Below are 14394 nucleotides of genomic sequence, written 5' to 3'. Positions count from 1 at the left end.
ACAGATATCTCTCATGTTCTAGGACAGACTAATCTATAATGTGAATTCTATTTAAGACAGGATGTCACAATAATACTATTCTTAAAAAGAAGAGAAAAAATACAAAAGTAAAATTAATGAAAATTTAAAGCATCTATATTCAGTTTGAACACTTATGAAAACAAAAAAGAAAACAGTAACTAATCTATATCAAGCGTCATAATAGACATAGAATGCAAATATATGCAAAACAAAATTAGAAAGCTAAATATGGAATTTTTCCCATCTCTAAAGCACTCCCATATACTTGGTTCCTGTTTCTGCTATAAGGTGGTCATATAGGAAATCAATGTTTCTTTCATAGAGACATTTTGAAGACTCAAGACTTTTTCTACAATGTGATTCCCTGGAAAATGAGAATGTTATGAGTCTATAGTTGCCGTGGTGATAGGCCAAAAGTGGACCCCACAAAGTTGACTTATGATCTCCAAACAAATATCATTGTCTAAAAACTGGTAATCAATTTACAGACACACACATACAACAGGATTTGTTCTGTTTCTTTTTCTGGTAAAAATGTCTTTGCCATGGAATTTTATAGCATCTTTGCATAATCCATTTTGAAGGCAGTACTTCAAGTTGAAGCACCCATGGGCAAATATTGAGGACATGAAGAAGCATGGAATTTGAAGTAATAATTACTTATATTCACATCCACAGCACAATAAGCTATGTTGTGGAATAATGGCATATGCCACGGAGTTGCTCATGCTGCCTGAGTGAGTTCCAGCATTTTTAAGTTGCAGAACAAACTCAATTCTCCAGGATGTGTGGAACAAAGTGTTGTGGACTGGAGTTTGTAGGACTGTAATCAGAAACAGCAGCTCAGTCCCATGTCAATTCCTCAGTCACTGAGTGTGGACAATTGGAAGACCAGCTATCATTGATGAAAGGAAGACAGAGACATAATATGATGTCAGGCAGGCAGATTCAGTCAATACTGAACGCTATTTATTATTGCACCAATAAACTCTGTCTCAAAAAAAAAAAAAACAATAACAATAAAAATAACAATCTGTTGTAGGTTCTTTCCTTTTTGATAATTACCAGAAATGAACACAATTTGTCTATACAGAAATATTTCTTTACTTATTTCTTAAGTCTGTGGCAATGTCCTTAAGTCCTCTTGATTATCCCTGCTTAAACTACATGATTGGATGCCCTCAGTGGAATTTTTGGGACCAAGCTTCTTAAAAACTTTATTTTTGGATACCTATTATTTTTACGGATATGTTTAATAAGCAGAACTCATTAATTTGTAACATTGCTCATTAAATTAAAATATAATTCTCTGAATGATGGCAGAATATTACCCCCATTTGCATAGAGAAATCTAGACCATGTGGTGTCTCTCTTTGAAACAAATATCAGTCACTACAGTGTCAGAAGCAGAACAGTTTAGGCATCCTTTTGAGTTAATTTTGTAAGAGTCTGTGTGTATAAGTTCTGAACACATAGAGTCATCGGTAGCTGGGTAACATTACACAAAAATCTCAGGTTACGTGGATGAATTTTTCTTTTCTTTTTTTTTTTTTTTTTGACAAAATGTTGATGGTGTATTCCCCTCTTATTGTTTTTTCTCTTCCTCCCCTTTGTTCTTTCCCTAATATTGTACAACTCTAGATCACTGCATGGTTGTTGTAGGTGTAGAAACCATGCTGTATCAATATATGTACTATATGGTTTTCATAATCCTATTGGGATTCTAACTGGTTCCCATTTGCATGAATCTTTGTAATCAGATATCATTTTATAGGGTGTTAGAAATTTAGTTTGCACTGTATTTGAGTCATGTTGCAAATTGTTCTTATACAGAATATGCATACTAATGCATCATGTTCTCAATGATTATAGTTTAATTTTTATTTATGTACTCGGTTTTATTCTTGTTGTTTTCAATCTGGAAATCACATTATTGTTTTGCTCAGCACATATTCTACTTGGGGATGACCTGAGTAAGATTCCAAAACCCAAAATTCTAGGCTCAATACAATGTCACCTCAAGATGCACGGTATCTGAAAATCTCTACTATGGTATGTAATAATTACACATGGGAAACATCTTTCACACACAATCCAAATATATAAAAACTGGGAACGAATTTGTTTTCAAAATCTTTGTTACTGAAGCTGAAAGACCCGCTGAGGGAGTGGACCCTCACACCCCAACTCAGGAAAGGTTGTCCCCCCAAATCTCTCATAAGAAGCGGTCTTGATGAAAAAGCATGAGGTTTTTTATATTCCAGTGCACTGGGGTCCACAGCCATAGTCCATGTGGGGTAGAGGACTAGGAACCCTGGGTACAGGTTTCATACAGCTTTTATAGGGTTACAAAAAAGCCCACACATTAAAAACCAATCATTTCATAGCATCCAGTGTGGACCAATCAATTTGACCTATTCAAGCCTGGGGTTAGCCCAGGAAGTCTGCCTTCGCTAGGGCTTCTGGGTAGTGTGACAAGGTTTCTTTCCTGTTCTCATTCACTCACAGGTGCTGTCAATAAACCACCTTGTTGTAAACAGTCAAGAATGACATTTTCCCTTCTCACTGCTAGGGGGCAGAGCCTAGGAAATATTAGGCTAAGGTTTTCCATCATTACAAAGCAACAATGAGAGCAAAACCAGTCTCTTTTTGTGGATGATTCTAATAAAATTTGTTTCTATTTTAATTTTTTTAAATTTGTTTTCATTTTACATACCAATCCCTCCTTCCCACTCTTCTTCCCCAACTACTCTCCCTTCCTTGCAACTTTTAATAGTCAGAGAGGGTAAGGCCCTCATTCAGGAGTCAACAAAGTCCAGCATACAAATCTGACGAAGAACCAAGCCTCTCTATCTTTTATCTCAACTGAGAAAGGTATCCCTCTATAAGGTGTGAACTCCAAAAACACTGTTCAAGCAACTGGGTTGGGTACTGGTTTCACTGCAAGGGGCCCCCTAACAGATCAAGTCACCTAAGTGTCAACCACATTCAAAGGGTACAGTTTATTGCCTTGAAGGTGCCCTAGCTGTCACTCCATACTCTGTGAGTTCCCACTAGTTATAGTAGTTGTGGTGTGTCCTTGTTGGAGAGGGCTTTCCCTGTTAGAGGAAGCATATCACGGTAGAGTCAGGCATTGATGTTTCTTATTCTCAGAATGATGCACAGTGTGTCAGACAAGCCCTGTTACCTCTGAGTCATGCTGTAAGGACTCTATCCTCTAGGACTGCAGCAGCCTCCATGCTGACATGTCCCCTGACATAACAGAACCTCTGAAATTTTAAGTGTGACACTTTAATTAAATATTTTCCTTGTAAGTGTTTCTCTGACCCTGCTGTGTCTTTACACAGCAATGAAAACCTAACAAAGACAGAAGTTGGTTCCAGGACCTGGGTTATTTCTATGATAGAATCTCCCTATCATACAATTTATTTCTGATGTGTTCTCAGTAGTGTTGTTCTGGTAGCTTGCCTCTCCCTTTATGTCTGTTTATTGGGATTTCTTTCTCAGGGTATATGCAACTTAAATGGCCAAAGAAATGGTGCATGTGGACCACTAATTCAGTTTAATTCTAATGTGACTGGGTGAATGTATCATAATGTTCATGTGTAAAATAAGTGAGGGAAACACCAAGGATTATATTACTATATTGTCAAAGAAGTTTACATTTACAACGTATTATACTTCTTTGTGTTATTTTAGGATGCAGTGAGCTATGACGATGTGCACATCCACTTTACTGAGGAATTGTGGGCTTTGCTAAATCCTTCTCAGAAGTGTCTCTACAAAAATGTGATGCTGGTCACCTACAGGAATCTCGCTGCTACAGGTAAGACTGAATTTTCCTTTATGTTTTAAAATAAGGGACCAACTGTTTCTTGATTATTGATACTATTCTGTAATTTGATTAAGAAAAGGGAAAATTGGGTGAGTGAGGCATGGTTCTAAGGTTCATTGAAGTTATTACTTAAATTTTGTACAATTTGCAAGAATACATCATATATTATCTCTTATTTCAGACTACATTTGGGATAACCATAATACGAAGGATCATTGTCAAACTTCTAGAAGACACAGAAGGTAAATTTTCATGTGCAAATTTATGCAAATTTGGCTCTGCAGATATTTTAATGTATCCTGGAAATTTTATTGAAGAGTCACACTTAAAAAATTAAAATATTAAGAAGAACAATAGTGAAAATAAAGTGTAGCTTAAAGTGATGATTATCATTTTCTCACAAAACCCTGTACCTCAGTGAAAGGTAGCTCTTCTGTGTTTGCAAGGCATTTGTGTAAAATGAGAAGGAAACTATGTCTTAACAGATATCACCCTTTGAATTATAGCACCCGGATATCTATTCTGTAGATATGCCAGTCTGTTTAGTTCCATTGTATTCAGATATTTTAAACAGTATACATGTTGCATAGGTGATAAGTATATGTCCAAGACCTCCTAAGAAAAGAGTCTGTAGTTAAGCAGGCATTACTTATCTATTTGTGACTTTGCTATGGATATTGAAAGGGTCAGTTTATGAGTGTCAAGAAGATTGTTACGAAGAAAACTTAAAGTTGATTTAAAGAAAGTCAAAGTGTGAATGATATGTGGAAGCCTTTTATTTGTTTTCTTAGTTTCATAAACATATCATATGTAGAGCCGTGTAGTTGTGGCCCATACCTTTAATTCCAACATTCATGATCAAGAGCAAGTTGGATCCCTTAAAGTTGTGATCACCCCAGTCTACAAAGTGAGTTCCAGGATAGCTAGGTTTACACAGAGACATTCTGTATTAGAAAATGTAGGGAAAAAAAAGTATTTAGTTTATTCTAAATACAAGCCAAGTGAATTTAGAATGTAGAAAGACACAACATACCTCTCTTATGACAGTGAGAAGAAATGAAAGATATTTAGTAGTCCCCACTTTGAGGATATGTGTTGAGTGTGAAACAACTTTCAAATTTATCAGTATTCCTAAGTCATCTGAAAGATACCATCAATTTACACTGTAGTAAACCCATATGACCGTTGTAATGTGTGAATTCTTACATTTGTACTGGTATATTTAGCCAATGTAGTATGATTTTTATGAAGGAAAAAATGATAAATAGTATAAATATGGCAAATCTCTGAATCATTTCAATTTTTTCAATTATGTGGGAGATTTTATGTAAATAGATGCAATAATTGAGGGCTATGAAATAAAGCTCTTACTCTGAATCCACAGGTATCTTCAATGAAAACAAAACAATACCACATTAAAGAAGCATTATGAATGTATAACTCAAGATCTTATTCTTGTTTACAATTAGGCCAAATTACAACTTTATTTTATACATGTAGAAAGTTTCTTTAGTTTTATGCATGTGAGAAAGTTTTACATATGCTAATTATCTTTGCAGGAATCAAAGAAGTCATAAGGGAGTGAATCCTGTGAATATACACAATGAATGTGTGAAAAACTTTGTGGGTTACAGGCATCTTCAATGGCTTGAAAAAAATTCATACTGGAGAGAAACCATATAGAAGTCTAGAGTGTGGTGAAGTCTTTGCATGTCACAATTTCCTTCTTCTCAGTGACAGAGCACACATGTTAAAAAAAAAAAACACCTATGAATGTAGTCAATGTGGTAAAACATTTGCAAGACATACTATGCTTAAAAGACATATTAGAACATATACTGGAGGGAAAACACAAGACTATAATCTATGTGGCAAATGTTTTTCACAATACAGTTATATAGTATGTCATAAAAGAACACATATTGGAGAGAAACCCTATGTATGTTACCAATGTGGTAGGGCATTTTCACAAGTTAGTACGCTACAATCTCATCATAGAACATATACTAGAGAGAAACCCTATGTATGTAATCAATGTGGTAGAGCGTTTTCACGTGCCAGGAATCTCCAGTCTCATCATAGAACATATACTGGAGAGAAACCCTATGAATGTAATCAATGTGGTAGGGCCTTTTCACATGACAGTACTCTCAAATCTCATCATAGAACACATACTGGAGAGAAACCTTATGTATGTAATCAATGTGGTAGGGCATTTGGAACTAATGGTCATCTTAAAAGACATATAAGAACACATACTGGAGAGAAACCCTATATATGTAATCAATGTGGTAGAGTGTGGTAGATCTTTCAGATGGATTGCTATCTCTAATCCCAATCCTTCATGCTTACTTTCTTTTACATGGAATAATTAATGTTGCAGGAAAACTTTGAAAACTTTAAGACCCTCAACACAATGGTTACAGGATTGAGTACTCATTAGAGAAAAATATTCAAATATGGAAATCTGTTTGGAGATTTGATTTAATTTTAATTATGTGATGTCATTGTGTGAGTTTGTGATTGTTCATTGTTTTTCACAAGAAGGTTATACCCTTGAGTATTCCTCTAGGAGGAACTATGTTATCAGAAAACTGACATAGGTCATGGCAATGAATTTGCCATAATTTTGTTCATCCACATTTCTAAACCTGTATGTATTTTAAATCCCGTTTTCTCATCTTGATATCAGGTAATAGGGAAGAAATCATGAAAGAGGAAACCTATATCCATTAACTAATTTTTTGAACATGTTAGGCATTATACATCACTTTAGTCTTTTTTTAGTTATGAATGCCCATCCTTAGCTTGGTTTCTTTTTTTTTTTTTAATTTTTATTTCATTTTATTTTATATAACAAAGTCCAATTAAATGAAAACAAACATTTAAACACAATATTTGGGAATGTGGACGTCGTTCTTTCCAAACTACTTCCTGCTGGTAAGAGGCGCTGTCATGGGGGATACAAAGAAGATTCAGAAGTCCTGGCAGTGGTCTGTAGGGCTACTTTGTCCAGCTGTGCTGAATGTAGGATCCCCTTGTATTCTGTTTCAGGCAGTCTGGCGTGATCAAACTGCATTAGTCTGGTAGGAATCCACATCTTTTCATTTTCTATGGAAACAAAAATAGAAATGCTTTTCCCCAGTAACGTGTTCTTCAACTTAAATTTTGGAGTCAAAGCATTTTTTAATATAATCTATTATTTTACATGTCGATCCCAGTTGCCTCTCTCTCCCTCCCTCCCTTCATCCCTCCCTTCCTTCCTCCTTCCTTCCCTCCCTTTTACCTTCTCTGCCCTCTCACATGCACACTAAACACCCTCCTCTCCCTTCCCCCCACCCCAATACCATATGTAGGGGAATGCCATCCAGTTGGGGTCATGTAGATCTGAGAGGTCATGTGAAGTAGGGACTAGGGCTTCTCTCCTGTCTCTAGATTAAGGCAGTTATCCCTCCATGGGGGATATGTTCCCAAAGTCCTTTTGTGCACCAGGGATACATCCTGGCTGCACTGTCTGAGGTCTCTTAGACTGCTCAGTCCTTCTGCCTGAGACCCATATTCAGGGGGGCATGAGTCAGTCCCATGCTGGCTTCCCAGCTATCAGTCTAGTGGCCATTAGCTCCTCCTTGTTCAGGTAAGGTGTCTCTATGTGTTTCTGCAGCATGGTCTTGTCCTCTCCATCTGCATCTGGGTTCTAGTTTGACTCAGTGTTTATGTATGGGTGTTTGATCCTGTTTTCAACAGGCATTAGTTGAGGGCTCCCTGGATAAGTTAGTTGTTGATCTCACTCTCTGGGAAGGGTATTTATGATAGCCTTTCCACGGAAGCTCAACTTGTTAGTTGGGAGCAGTCTTATAGTTCTCTCGACCTTTCGTTGTGTTCAATTTTATCTTCAAACCAATATTGGCTCCCTCTTTTATGTTCTCTCTCTCTGTCTCTGTCTGTCTCTCTCTCTTTCCTATCTTCTATTCCTAACCAGGCTCAATATTCCTGGTCACACATGTTTTCCTTTCCTCCCCCTCATTTTCTCCTACTTCTCTCTCCATTCGCTGTCCTCCCCCACTTCACCTGAGCTCTGAGGGACTTGTCCCTTCCCAGTTCTGTGAGGGACTTTATATGAATCTCTTAGAATACACCTTGTATCCTAGTTCATCTGGTGATGTGAATTATAGGCTGGTGATCCTTTGATGTAGGTCTAAAATCCATATATGAGTGAGTACATACTGTGTTCCTCTCTTTGTGACTGGGTTACCTCATTCAGGATGGTTTCTTCAAGTGCCATCCACTTGCCTGCACATTTCAAGATACCATTATTTTTTTCTGCAGAGTAGAATTCCATTGTGTAGATGTGCCACATCTTCATTAACCATTGTTCAATTGAGGGGCATCTAGGTTGCTTCCAGGTTCTTGCTATTACACATAGTGTTGCTATGAACATAGCTGAACAGATGTCTTTGTTGCATGGATGTGAATCCTTTGGGTATATGCCTAAGAGGGGGATTGCTGGGTCCTGTGGTAAACTAATTCCCATTTTCCTGAGGAACCGCCATACTGATCTCCAAAATGGCTGTATGAGTTTGCACTCCCACCAGCAGTGGAGGAATGTTCCCCTTTCTCCGCATCCTCTCCAACATGAGTCATCTTTGGTGTTTCTAATTTTAGCCATTCTGGCAGGGGTAAGATGGTATCTCAAGGTTGTTTTGATTTGCATTTCCCTGATAGCTAAGGATGTGGAGCATTTTCTTAAGTGTCTTTCAGCCTTTTTGATTTCCTCTATTGAGAATTCTTTCTTCAGTTCTGTACCCCATTTTTTAATAGGGTTATTTGGTGTTTTGTTGGCTAGCTTCTTGAGTTCTTTGTATATTTTGGAGATCAGCCCTTTGTCGGATATAGGATTGGTGAAAATCTTTTCCCAGTCTGTGGGCTGCCGTTTGGTCTTATCGACTGTGTCCTTTGCCTTACAGAAGCTTCTAAGTTTGAATAGGTCCCATTTATTAACTGTTTCTTTCAGTGTCTGTGCCCCTGGAGTTATATTCAAGAAGCGGTCTCCTATACCAATTTGTTCAAGGGTACCTCCTACTTTCTCTTCTAAGAGGTTCAATGTGGCTGGATTGATGTTGAGGTCTTTGATCCATTTGGACTTGTGTTTTGTGCATGGCGACAGACATGGGTCTATCTGCAGTCTTCTATACGCCCTCATCCTGTTGTGCCAGCACCATTTGTTGAAGATACTGTCCATGCCCCATTGTATAATTTTAGCTGTTTTGTCGAAAATCAGGTGTTCATAGGTGCGTGGGTTAAATCAGGATTTTCAATTCGATTCCATTGGTCTTCCTGTCTATTTTTATGCCAATACCAGGCTGTTTTCAGAACTATAGCTCTGTAGTAAAGCTTAAAGTCAGGAATGGTGATGCCTCCTGAAGTTCTTTTATTGTATAGGTTTGTTTTGGCTATCCTGGGTCTTTTGTTTTTCCATATAAAGTTGATTATTATCCTTTCAAGGTCGGTGAAGAATTGTGGTGGGATTTTAATGGGGATTGCATTGAATCTGTAAATTACTTTTGGTAAGATTGCCATTTTTAATATGTTAATCCTACCTAACCACGAGCATGGGAGATCTTTCCATTTTCTGGTATCTTCTTTAATTTCTTTCTTTAGAGTCACAAAATTCTTATTATATAGGTAAAAGACAGATTTCTTAAGACATCCTAATGAGTGGGAAATTTTCTTTCATAATGCTGCTGATGCTGCTGATTTAAGAACTGCTTCATACACGCCAGTAGCCAATTTTCATGATCATAATCGGTATTATGTCAGTGGAAAAGTTGATCTGAACACATCAAATTTTCAACAGGAGAAAGTTCTCTGTGGCATCAGAAATCAGAAGGCTGTGCCTGATAAACTAATCACTATTTAAAAAAAAAAAAAAAAAAAAAAAAAAAAAACTAGCACAATCCTGATGAACTTACTTGATGCTACTTCCTTATATTTAATCATCAACTTTGATTATGCACAAAGCATGATCAAAAACAATGAGGTTATTTTCCTTGCCAAAGTTCATTTTCTATAAATCAGTTGCATCTTGCATCAGCATTTGTTCTCAAACTCTCAGGTTCTGTAAGAACTAAGAACATATAATTGTAGGGTACTCCTCCATTATCTGCACACTGTTTCCACGACACTAACACATATAACTTAGCAATGAAAACACATGATACAAGTGATCTATATGCAGGAATTCCGGCAAGTTAAACCAACAGAATAGCTGCCATAAAACTGTAGCTATTTCCTACCAAGGGTAGGCTTCAAGACCCATTGAGTTAACATTCAAATCTCATATCCATAGCTTCATTCAAACTTTTGTTATCATTTGTACTGGCAGCTAAAGATGTCATTACTGGGGACCCTGTGACATTGATAACACTGGTACTGGTACTTGTGTTGCACACAGCATTGCTGGTCACATTAACACCCAATGTGAGTCTGCTCTGCTCCAAGGCCTTCACTGGCACAGCAAATGCCTCCAGCTTCTTCTCCCCATTGGCCGGGTAGGAGTTCTGGCAGCCTTCAGCATCTGCAATGAATGCAGGCTTTCTGGTTAGAGTAACAATGTCAGTACTGGCTGCTGCATGTAAGATTACCTGGATTTTGCATAGCATGCCCACATTTACATCCTTTCTTTCCCTGGGGCTTTTTGCACACAGACTTGGTAGGACTTCCTGGAATAACATGATGACTAAGAATCTTTGCCTTTCCTGCCTAGTCTTTTTAAAGAATACCTGGCTTGGATTTAGAGTGGGATTTCTTGGATCCATGTTCATGACAATTTTTCATGCTTTTAGTAGATAAAAGTACAGTTTTTGGTGGTCTTGGGTGCTGTACCTCAATTGGAAACAGTAGCTATAGGTTGAAGGAAGATTTTCCTTTCATGCTTCACCGTCTCAGGAGCAGATGCCCCAAGGGTTGTGCCTCTGATTATGGTAGAAATTGGAAGTGGCTGAACCTTTTCACTGTATCTTTCATATCTGGTTCTTTTTCGATTCAACTTTGCTACCTTTGGAGTTGCTGCTGTACATGATAACACATGGGGTATAGGGCTGGTAGATATAAAAATATTATGGCTAAGAGACTTGGAAGAAAGCTGCAAAAAAGGTTCACTGGATAGAGTGGCTTCCAAATTTGGACATCCAACCTCTGTATTTGAAACAGTTTCTAAACTGCGGATTACTTTCTCATCACTCAGCAAAGGAGAGTCACCAGGTTTTGGCTCTTCACAGAAACTCCAGATATCAATACTTGTGGAGAACGAATCAGTGGCTACCGTGTCACAGACATGTGACAGGCTCTCATACAGATGCTCAGTTTTTATATCAACAGTATTATACATGTCGATCATATTTGGATGTTCGGGTGAGGGGATATTTATACCAAATCTATCTATTGAAGCCCTTTGTAAGTAGGCAAACCATTGACAACAGAACTGCCAATAGCAATGCTGAGGGCACTTTCAGACTTTGGAGATAAATTAGCATGGGGATCTGCTATGGGTTCTGAGGTTGAAGGAAATGGGGACTGTGTCAAACACAGAGTGAAGGATGAGTCTGAAGGTTTCTCTATGTCCTCACAAAACAATGATCCTTCATTGAGTAAAGCTAAAGTATCAAAAGAACAATCAACTGTTTGTCTTATGTCCTGTGCCAGTCTAGTCTGGGTTATATATTCACATAGTTTCTTGTAACAGTTTACCAGGATGCTTAACTGCTTGTTTCCCTCAAAGTGCTCATAGTCTATGCACTAGCTACATGAAGTTTTCATTATCATTTTCTTGCCTTTACATGTTTTGCAGACATATTGTTGACAGGTGGATTTGGTGGGTGCAATAGGATCTTGTAGCAAATGTCCACAAACACAGGAAGAGAGAGACTGTCACAAGTAAGGCAGGATCCTGATAATCTCTTGAAATGCCTTGGGGTCTCCAGGGTCATGGTTGAGCACTAGGCGATTGGTGGAAATGTAGAGAGCAGTAGCATTCATGGGGTTCATTACAAACACTTGGACACAAATGGCTCTCAGTTGAAAAGAAATTCCAGATGCAAGTTTCTAAGCAGCCAGGGAACAATGGTGAGTTTACAACTATTAGGAGAAATCTGAGCAGAACCACTGGCCAAAGCCGCAACCAAAATCCATCAAGTGTGTGAAGCTAAAGCATCCTCCCACACATGGGACCTCAGTGCCCCTCCTCTGTCCCTTAGTCGAGCAGACCAAAGAGAGAGGAAACTAGTGAGCAATCAGCTTTGGAGTTCAACCAAGGTAGCCACAGTTTGTATGATCTGGCCTGGAATGGCACTTGGTTTAGCCCTGCAGCTCTCCTGGTGGCCTGGGCTCGAGCAGCATATCTGGCCACAGAGGCACCACTGGATGGAGCTGTAAGCAACGGTATGGACCAGATAAGTTCCAGGAGCACCCGTATCTCCAGCCATGGGCCCTTACTCCATTGCAGCACCTTCACAGAGGCAGTGGTATGACAAGGACTACCATGCAGGAGTCTAGTGCCAGGAGCTTAGGCAGTGGTAGGTGTGTCTGCTGTAATCTTGCAATGCTAGATATGGGGTCCATTCTGTGCCTCATGCAGCAGGAAGGAGGCCCCTACCAAAAAAGGGAGACCCAGGAGGAAATGTGTAAGCCCAAGGTGTTATGAGTGGGCAGAAAACAGGCCCAGCAAGCAGTAGCTGCACCACTCATTCCTAGGTTGCAAACTCAGAATCACCAGCACTAGTGCAGGCCACTCACAGCCCCAGCCCACTCACAGCCCTGCCATCTTTTCAGCACAGCACTGATGACTCATCCCAGCTCTACTGCCACTGCCACTCTCTGTTGAGCCATGGCTTAGGCGAGTTCACCACACCAGGCCACCACCACAGCCCAGCAAACAGGCCTTCTGCAGTCCCCTCCCTTGGGCCTGGCTGCCCTCACCTTCAATTCATGCACAGCTCTACTTCATTTGGGCACATACTGCTCTGTTTGTGGTGGATGGTGCAGTGCTTCAGGCCCACCTGGTATCCTAGAACAGAGCATGCTCAGTTCAAGTCTCAAACTCACTCTGCTCTTCCCCAGGTGCTCTCAAATACTCTCTCTCCTAGGTTGTATGGGTTTTGGTTGATTAGTAAGAAGGTACATTGTCCCTTTGCTTGGGCTGTCCCTGTAGTGCACTGTGGTGTAGGGCCCGGGGTCCCAGGGGGCCTCCCCATGTCTTGCCACCTTGATATCATTAACTCAAGGGGCAGAGACACTGTCATCCTTGAGACTCTGATGTGGCTATCCCTAGCTAGCATGTGCACAGCATGCTTTCAATCCCTCCACACCACCCCTCCAGCTTCCTTTCCATCCACTTCCCCTTTCACCTGATTTGTCTCTATAAGCCCCCTCCATGCCCTCCTGGAGCTACCGACTGGCTCATGTCATGTGCAACACACCCCTCACCTCTCATTAATATAGCCTTTCGCCATTAATAGTGCACTTTGACAGTCAGTTTAGAAAACCCTACAAACACATTAGCCCATGCACACTATCCCCGCCTGCCTCGCTGTGACCCCTTCCCCCACGCACAACCCCCCCAAACAAAAATGAGCACACTACGCATGACCTGATCTCCACTTCTGGCTCCTTGAACAGGGCATGCTCAGTGCAATCGTCAAGCTCTCTCTGCTCCTCCCACACATGCTCTCAAATTCTCTCTCTCCAAGGTTGTGTGGGTTTTTGTGGATTGGATAGAAGGCACATTGTCCCTTCTCTTGGGCTGTCCCTGTAGTGCACTGTGGTGCAGGGCCTGGGGTCCCAGCCAGGCCCCACTGCTGTGGGAGAGAGGAACCTCTGGATAATAGACCAATAGAGTCTAACATAATTGAGGCAGTCATCAAAACCCTCCCAACCAAAAAAAGCCCTGGGCAAGATGGCTGCAGTGCAGACTTCTACCAGAAATCCAAAGAGCGAATACCAATATTCCTCAATAGTTCCACACAATAGGAACAGAAGGCTCATTACCAAACTCTATGAGGCCACAAGTACCTAGGTACCCAAGACACAAAAAGATACAAATAAGGAAGAGAACTACAGACTAATATCCCTCATGAACACAAATGAAAAACTCCTCAATAAAATACTAGCAAATCCAATCCAGGCACACATCAGGGAAATCATCCACAATGACAAAGGAGGCTTCATCCCTGCATTGCAGGGATGGCTTATCCTGTCACGCCCAACCTCAATCAACAAGGAAGACACAACTCAGGGGAGATCTTCTTCTAGTAGTTTAATCATGATCCTTGAACATGCTTCTTCTAACTCCGGGGAAACAGAGTTAAATACCCTTGCGCTAAACAACTCTAGTGAGCAATGTGGACCCTGCAGATAGGCTGCTCTTATAGGGAAGCAGGCAAGCTGAACAGGCTTAGCCAAATAAGGACTTGTTTATGACAGAGAGCGCTCACCATCTGGAAGGTGGAAGGGGGAAGCCAGCGCCATCTTTAAGGCATGGCACT

General features: G+C 40.0%; 1 pseudogene; it reads right to left on the bottom strand.

Annotated features, from left to right (window-relative positions):
• Positions 1–10176: 10176 nt before the first annotated feature.
• On the bottom strand, positions 10177–11677 carry LOC127218698 (E3 ubiquitin-protein ligase MSL2-like; annotated as a pseudogene).
• Between the last annotated feature and the right edge of the window lie 2717 nt (positions 11678–14394).

The sequence above is a fragment of the Phodopus roborovskii genome, unplaced genomic scaffold (assembly GCF_943737965.1).
Source record: "Phodopus roborovskii unplaced genomic scaffold, PHOROB, whole genome shotgun sequence".
NCBI lineage: Eukaryota > Metazoa > Chordata > Mammalia > Rodentia > Cricetidae > Phodopus > Phodopus roborovskii.
Note: the sequence above shows the minus strand (reverse complement) of the source record. Positions and strands in the feature narration are given on the sequence as shown.